Genomic DNA, 8,638 nt, shown 5'->3' with positions numbered 1-8,638 from the left:
CGATTAACCACCCGAAACTCACTCGAGGCCCCCGGGACCTCAACCAAACATGCCAAAATATCCCATAACCTCATTCAAACTTGTTCCAAACTTCGGAATGCTCAAAACAACATCGAAACACCAAATTCTCATCGGATTCAACCCTAAGAATTCCAAAATCTTCTAAATTATGCTTTTGATAAAAAACCCAACCCAACCACCTCCGAATGACCAAGAATTTTGCGCACACATCCAAAATGACACAACAGAACTACTGCAACTCTCGGAATTCCATTCCGACCCCTATATCAAAATCTCACCTACCAACCGGAAATTGCCAAAATATCAACTTTGCCAATTCAAGCCTAAATCTACTCCGAACCTCCAAAACTCATTCCGATCATGCTCCTAAGTCCCAAATAAACTCCCGAAGCTATCCGAACCATCAAAACTCACATCCGAGCCCTCTAACACATAAGTCAACATCTAGTTGACTTTTCCAACTTAAGCTTCCTCAAAAGAGACTAAGTGTTTCAAACCTTACTAAAATCATTCCGGATTCGATCCGACCAACCCGATACCACATAACACGGATAAACAGAGCATAAAGAAGCAAAAATAGGGAAAATGAAGCGGTAACTCATGAGACGACTGGTCGGGTCGTCACATCCTCCCTAACTTAAACAAACGTCCGTCCTCAAACGAGTCAAGAAACATACCTGAAGCCTCAAACAGGTGAGGATATTTGCTCCGCATCTCCCGCTCGGTCTCCCAGGTAGCCTCCTCCACGGGCCGACCTCTCCACTGCACTTTCACTAAACCTATATGCTTCAACCTCAACTTTCAAACCTGACGACCCAAACTAGCTACTGGCTCCACATCATAGGTCAAATCATCATCCAACTGAACAGTTCCAGAACATGAGATTGATCCCCAATATACTTTCGGAGCATAGAAACATGAAATACCGGATGCACACTCGATAAGGTGGGTGACAAAGCAAGCTCATAAGCCACCTTCCCAATCTTCTGAAGCACCTCAAAATACCCAATGAACCGAGGACTCAATTTCACTTTCTTCCCAAATCTCATAACACCCTTCATGGGCGAAACCTTCAACAGAACCTTCTCACCAACCATGTAGGACACATCCCGAACCTTCATGTCAGCATAACTCTTTTGCCTCAACTACGTTGTACGAAGCCTCTCCTGAATCACCTTCACTTTTTCTAAGGCATTTTGAACCAAGTCTGTCCCCAATAGCCTAGCCTCACCGGGCGCGAACCAACTAACTGGAGATCTACACTGCCTCCCATACAAAGCCTCATATGGAGCCATCTGAATACTCGACTGGTAGCTGTTGTTATAAGCAAACTCTACAAATGGTAGAAACTAATCCCATGACCCTCTGAAATCAATAACATAAGCACGTAACATGTCCTCCAATATCTGAATAGTGCGCTCGGACTGCCCGTCCGTCTAAGGGTGAAAAGCTGTGCTCAACTCAACCTGAGTACCCAACTCTCGTTGCACAAACCTCCAAAACTGCGATGTAAACTTAGTGCCCCTATCTGAAATGATGGAAACTGGGACACCATGCAAGCGAACAATCTCCCAGATATAGATCTCTGCCAACCGCTCTGAAGAATAGGTAGTACACATAGGAAGGAAGTGCGCGGACTTGGTCAGCCGATCCACAATCACCCAAATAGCATCAAACTTCCTCAAAGTCAGTGGAAGTCCAACAACAAAGTCCATAGTGATCCTTTACCACTTCTACTCGGGAATATCCATATGCTGAAGCAAGCCACCCGGTTCTTGATACTCATATTTCACCTGCTGACAATTGAGATACCGAGCTACAAATCCTACAATATATTTCTTCATTCTTCTCCACCAATAATGCTGCTTCAAATCCTGATACATCTTCGCGGCACCCGGATGAATGGAATACCGCAAGCTATGGGCCTTCTCCAGAATCAACTCCTGAAGCCCATCTACATTGGGGACACAAATCCGGCCCTGCATCCTCAACACCCCATCATCACCAATGGTCACATTTCTGGCATCATCGTGCTGAACTCTGTCCTTAAGGACAAGCAAATGTGGATCATCATACTGGTGCTCTCTGATGCGATCATATAAAGAAGACCGAGAAACCACATAAGCCAATACTTGACTGGGCTCCGAAATGTCTAACCTCACGAACCAATTGGCCAAGACCTGAACATCAACTGCAAGAGGTCTCTCCCCAAAGCATCAGCCACCGCATTGGCCTTTCCCAGATGGTACAATATAGTGATATCATAATCCTTTAGCAACTCCAACCATCTCCGCTGCCTCAAATTGAGATCCTTCTGTTTGAACAAGTGCTGGAGCCTACGATGATCAATAAACACCTCACAAGACACATCATACAAGTAATGCCTCAAAATCTTCAATGCGTGAACAATAGCAGCCAACTCTAAATCATGAATGGGGTAGTTCTTCTCATGGGGCTTCAACTGACGGGAAGCATAAACAATTACTTTACCCTCATACATCAAAAGACAACCAATACCAACTCTCAAAGCATCACAATACATGGTATATGAACCTGAAGCTTATGGTAAAACTAACAGTAGAGATGTGGTCAAAGCTGTCTTGAGCTTCTGAAAGCTCTCCTCACACTCGTCCGACCATACAAATGAAGCACCCTTCTGAGTCAACTTGGTCAAGGGCGATGTGATAGATGAGAATCCCTGAACAAACCGGCGATAATAACCCGCCAAACCAAGAAAGCTGCGAATCTCTATGGCTAAGGACGGTTTGGGCCAACTCTGAACCGCCTTTATCTTCTTCGGATCAACCTGAATACTCTCGCTGGATACCACATGCCCCAAGAAAGCCACTGAACTGAGCCAAAACTCACACTTGGAGAATTTTGCATAAAGCTTCTCCTCCCTCAATATCTGCAACACAACTCTCAAATGCTCCGCGTCCTCCTCCTAACTACACGAATGCACCAGAATATCATCAATGAAAACTATGACAAATGAGTCAAGATAAGGCCAAAACACACTATTCATCAAATGCATGAACGCTGCTGGGGCATTGGTCAGCCCAAAAGACATCACCAAGAACTCATAATAACCATATCGTGTCCTGAAAGCTGTCTTAAGAATATCCGAGGCCTTGATCTTCAACTGGCGATAACCTGAACGAATATCAATCTTGGAGAACAATTTCGCTCCCTAAAGCTGTTCGAATAAATCATCAATGCGAGGGAAAGGATACTTGTTCTTAACTGTTACTTTGTTCAATTGCCTATAATCAATGCACATCCTCATAGTGCCATCTTTCTTCTTCACAAATAGAACCGACACACCCAAGGTGACACACTAGGCCGAATGAACCCCTTATCAAGGAGTTCCTGAAGCTGCTTCTTTAACTCTTTCAACTCCGCTGGTGCCATACGATACGACAGAATAAAAATGGGCTGAGTGCCCGGCACCAGGTCAATACCAAAATTGATATCCCTGTCCGGTGGCATGCCCGGTAGGTCTGCAGGAAACACATCGGGAAAATCCCTCACAACTGGAACAAAATCAATACTGGTAGTCTCAACACCGACATCCCTCACGAAGGCTAGATACAAAAGATAACCCTTCCCAACCATACGCTGGGCTTTCAAGAATGAGATTACTCTACTAGGAACATAATCAGTCACACCTCACCACTCAATCCGTGGCACACCCGGTATAGCCAATGTGACTGTCTTAGCATGACAGTCCAGAATAGCACGACACGGAGATAGCCAATCCATGCCCAAAATGACATCGAAATCCACCATACACAATAATAAAATATCTACACGGGTCTTTAAACCCCTAATAGTCACCATACATTACAGGTACACACGGTCTACAACAACAGTATCGACCACTAGGGTAGATACATGAACAAGTGAAACAAGAAACTCACGGGGCATACCCAAATAATGAGCAAAGTATGATGACACATATGAAAAGGTGGAACCGAGATTAAATAATATAGAGGCATCTCTATGGCATACTGAAACAATACCTGTAATAACAGTTTCTGAAGAAATAACATCAGGTCTACCTGGAAGTGCATAGAAACGGGCCTGACCACCACCTGATCGACCTCCCCCTCTAAGGCAACCCCTAGCTTACTGACCTTCACACCTCGCTGGCTGGGCAGGTGGTGGTGAAGTAACTGGCACTGAAGCCGATGACTGACCCCTCTGCTAAGATGAACTCGCGAGACGACAAGGGCACTGCCTCACATGTGACTCATCTTACCACACTCATAACAACTCTCAGGTGTTGGAGAAGGGGACTGAAGGGAACCCCTCTCACTGAAATGACTAGCAGATGTGCCTAGCATAGAAAAGCCCTAAACTGATGGAGCACGGGATGAGCTCTGAGCTGGAAGGGCACTAAGTGATGACTGGCCCTGATGAGAACTGTGAGAACTATGACTCGATGATGCCCCATGATAACCTGGGCGAGCTGGCTGAGCATGCCTGAATGGACGACCCCTGCCATGCTGAAACTGACCTCTCGAAGGAGTACCACTGTAACTACTAGATCCCCGAGGCCTCTTGACCTCCCTCTCCTTGCACTCCTAGTGACGAACAGACTCAATCTCCCAAGAAATGTCCACAACCTCCTCAAAGGTAGCACCAATCACCCTCTCCTTGGTTATGAGAATACGAAGCTAATAAGTGAGGCCATCGACAAACCTCCTAATACTCTCTCTCTCTATTTGAACCAACCAAATAACATAACGAGCTAACTTAGAGAACCTCATCTCATACTGCATCACAATTATCTCTCCCTGACGCAACCACTCAAATTCCCTACACAGCTCCTCTCTGCGGGACTGCAGCACATGCTTCTCCAAAAAGAGAATGGAGAACTGCTACCAGGTAAGGGGTGCTGCACCGATAGACCTATGCCTCTCAAAAGCCTCCCACCAAGTGAAGGCAGCTTCCGAAAACTGATAAGTAGTGAAAGCAACCCTGCTGGTCTCCAGAATACCTGCTGTACAAAGCATCCTCTGACACTTATCCAAGAAGCCCTGGGCATCCTCGCCCTCTGCACCACTGAAGGTCGGAGGCTGAAGTCTACCAAACCTCTCCAACCTACTTGCTCGACCTCTCGTATGGCAGGAACTATATTGTCCTGAGCAGTTGCAACCGACTGGGCTGGATGTGCCCACAACGTCTGAAGTCCCTACATGACCTGCTCAGGTGTGCGAGCGGCGGGAGTCTGATTGCCTCCCCCGGACTGAGAAGTAGTTGCGACTATAGTGGTTGAAACCGCCTGAGCTAGGCTAGTGCAAACTAATAAGATCTGAGCCAAGGCCTCCTGAAGACCCGAAATCACAATGGGCACAACTGGTTCCTGAGCTGGTGCTGCTGGAGCATCCATAATTGGGACCTGATCCTGAACTGGGGTAGCTGGTGGATCTGCAGGTGCTGCCCTAGCTGCTTTTCCCCTACCGCGACCACGACCGTGTCCTCGGCCTCTGGTGGCCACAACTAGTGGTATTGGTGGTCGTCCATCCTGACCAGTAGCGCGTGTCCTCACCATCTATAAGAGAATAGAATAACAGAAGTTTAGTACTCGGATAAACAATTTCGCACGACGATAGTTTCAAGAATATGAAGTTTTTCCTAAAGGTTCTGCAGCCTCTCGAGGATAAACACAGACGTCTCCATACCAATCCACGAGACTCTACTAAACCTGCTCATGACTCATAAGACCTATGTAACCTAGGCTTTGATAACAACTTGTCACGACCCTAAACCCAAACCCGGTCATGATGGCGCCTCTCGTGAAGACAAGGCCAACCGACACTTCCCATTTCCAATTATTAACAGTTAAACCATAAGGAAAAAATCTAAAGCATGATAAAATAATCTAAAATTATGCAGATAATAGCGTGATTTGCGGAAATACAACCCAACATAGCCCGATACTGGGGTGTCACTAGTCATAAGCATCTAACAAAACGGAATACTCCAAATCAAACTACAGAGTTTAATAAAGAAAACCAAGAACATGAAGAAGTAAGATAGGAAAGAGCTCCGGGCTGCGAATGCCAACAGCTACCTAGAGACTTCTCGGATCTGCCTGAGCTGGAAATGATCAGCACTCGGGAGCGGGACTAGATGCGCCTGAATCTGCATAAAGGTTGCATGGAGTAAAGTAAGTACTCCAACTCAGTGAGTATATAAATAAAGACTGAAAGCAGGAAATCACGTAAGGCACAAAACATGCTATAATGAAGCAGTAAAACCATTCAAAACAGTAAACCAGTAAAAGATAGGTGAAAATCCTTTAACTCAAATTTAACTTCATGAAAAGCCTTTTTGAACAATTAAGCAGGTAATTGACAGTCAATTAAGAAAAATAAACACATAAAGGTTTGCCCCTAGGGCACAATATCAACAAATCCGCCCCTCGGGTAACATCTCAGAACAATACCAGCCCCTCGGGCTCAATCTCATATCACAATGGGTACCCGTGCTCACTGGGGGTGTGTAGACTCCTAGAGGCCCCCCTTACGGTCCAAGCACAATATCAGGCCATCTTGTGGCATCATCACTAGTCTCTCATCCTCATATCAATCAAGCACCTCATGGCGTACATATATCAGGCCCTCGGCCTCATAATCAATAACAATTGTTTCCTCACAACATAGGCCCTTGGCCTTACTAAGTCAAAATCTTCAGAAGCCACTTGGGCAATAGTAAAACACGATTCTTAGCCCAAAATATCATTTAAAAGATCATTTAAGTGTTAAAACATAACAAACATGGCTGAGTATGAAAACAATGAAATATATTACTACTGAGTTCAAGTATAAAGTCAAAACAGTGAGAAAATATCAATAAAAATCCCCGAAGGGTTCAAATAGTTGGCACAAGGCCAAAATATGGCATTCAGCCCAAATCATGATGATGACAAATAGATTTCAGTGAAATATGCGGTAAAATAGTCATTCGGGACGGACCAAGTCACAATCCCCAATAGTGCATGACCCCACACTCATCATTAAGCGTGTTCGGCACCTCAATATAACACTACGATGTGCAATCCGGGGTTTCAAACCCTCAGAACATCATTTACAATCATTACTCACCTCAAACCGGTCAAATCTCTAGCTCGCGACGCTTTTGCCCCTCGAATCGGCCTCCACTTGCACCGAATCTATCCAAAATCAGAATCACAACGTCAAAATATGCTAAGGGAACGAAACCCAAGCAAAAATAATCAATACACGACATAAATCCCGAAATTACCAAAACCCGACCCCAGGGTCTACGTCTGGAAATTAAATAATTTTTACATCAATAGACTTCTTATCTCTACACGAGTTCATACATATCAAAAATTCTGAGATCCGACCTCTAATGGTCCTTCAAATCGTCAATCAGAGGTCTAAGTTTCCAAGCCCTAGATCTTCAATTTTTGGCTTAATTTTCATGATTATTTAGGTGGAATTCACATTAGAATCGAGTTTTAAGTCCAAGAATCTTACCTCCAAGTGATTCCCTTTGAATCCCTCTTCAATCCGCTTCAAATAGCTCCAAAAACGACCAACAATGGAAGAAATAAACCCCATATTCGCGAACAAGACGACTTTTAAACCTTTTGCCCAGGCCTGAAATCCTTTTTCGCGAATGCGGTCAACGCCTCACATTCGCGAAGCACAAAAATGACTTTGTCAAAAAATCCTCTTACGCGAACACGACATGCCCATCGCGAACGCGATGGTTCCTCAGACTTACTCTTCGCGAACGCACTCCCTCTCTCGCGAACGCAATGAACAACTCGACCTTAAACCTAGCTTATGGATTTCCTCTATGCGAACGTGCCCCCTTCTCGTGAATGCGATGCACTAACATCCAACCCTTTGCGAACGCGTAGCCTTCATCGCATACGCGAAGGCTTAAATTCCAGCCTTCATCAACTGACCCTTCGCGAACGCGTAGCCTTCCTCGCGTACGCGAAGTCTTAAATCCCAGTCTTTATGAATTGACCCTTCGCGAACGCGTGGACCCACTCGCGAACACGAAGGTCTAAATTTTCTGTAACACACAACAGTTTTCTCCAATTTTAAACATCATGAAATGGTCCGATTGACCCACCTGAAACTCACCAAGGCCCTCGGGACTTCAACCAACCATGCAAACATATCCCTTAACCTCATTCAAACTTGTTCCAACCTTTGGAATGCTCAAAACAACATTGAAACATCAAATTCGCATCGGATTCAGGCCTAAGAATTCCAAAATCTTCTAAATTACGTTTTAGATAAAAAAAACCCAACCAAACCACCTCCGAATGACCTGAAATTTTGCACACACATCCCAAATGACACAATGAAGCTACTACAACTCTCGTAATTCTATTCCGACCCCTATATCAAAATCTTACCTACCAACCGGAAATCGCCAAAATATCAACTTCGCCGATTCAAACCTAAATCTACTCCGAACCTCTGAAACTCATTCCGATCACGCTCCTAAGTCCCAAATCACCTCCCAAAGCTATATGAACCATCGGAACTCACATCCGATCCCTCTATCATATAAGTCAATATTCGGTTGACTTTTCCAACTTAAGCTTCCTCAAAAGAGACTA

Source organism: Nicotiana sylvestris, chromosome 12 (genome assembly GCF_000393655.2).
Source record: "Nicotiana sylvestris chromosome 12, ASM39365v2, whole genome shotgun sequence".
Classification (NCBI taxonomy): domain Eukaryota; kingdom Viridiplantae; phylum Streptophyta; class Magnoliopsida; order Solanales; family Solanaceae; genus Nicotiana; species Nicotiana sylvestris.
The sequence above is the reverse complement of the archived record's forward strand: the minus strand, read 5'-3'. Positions refer to the sequence as shown.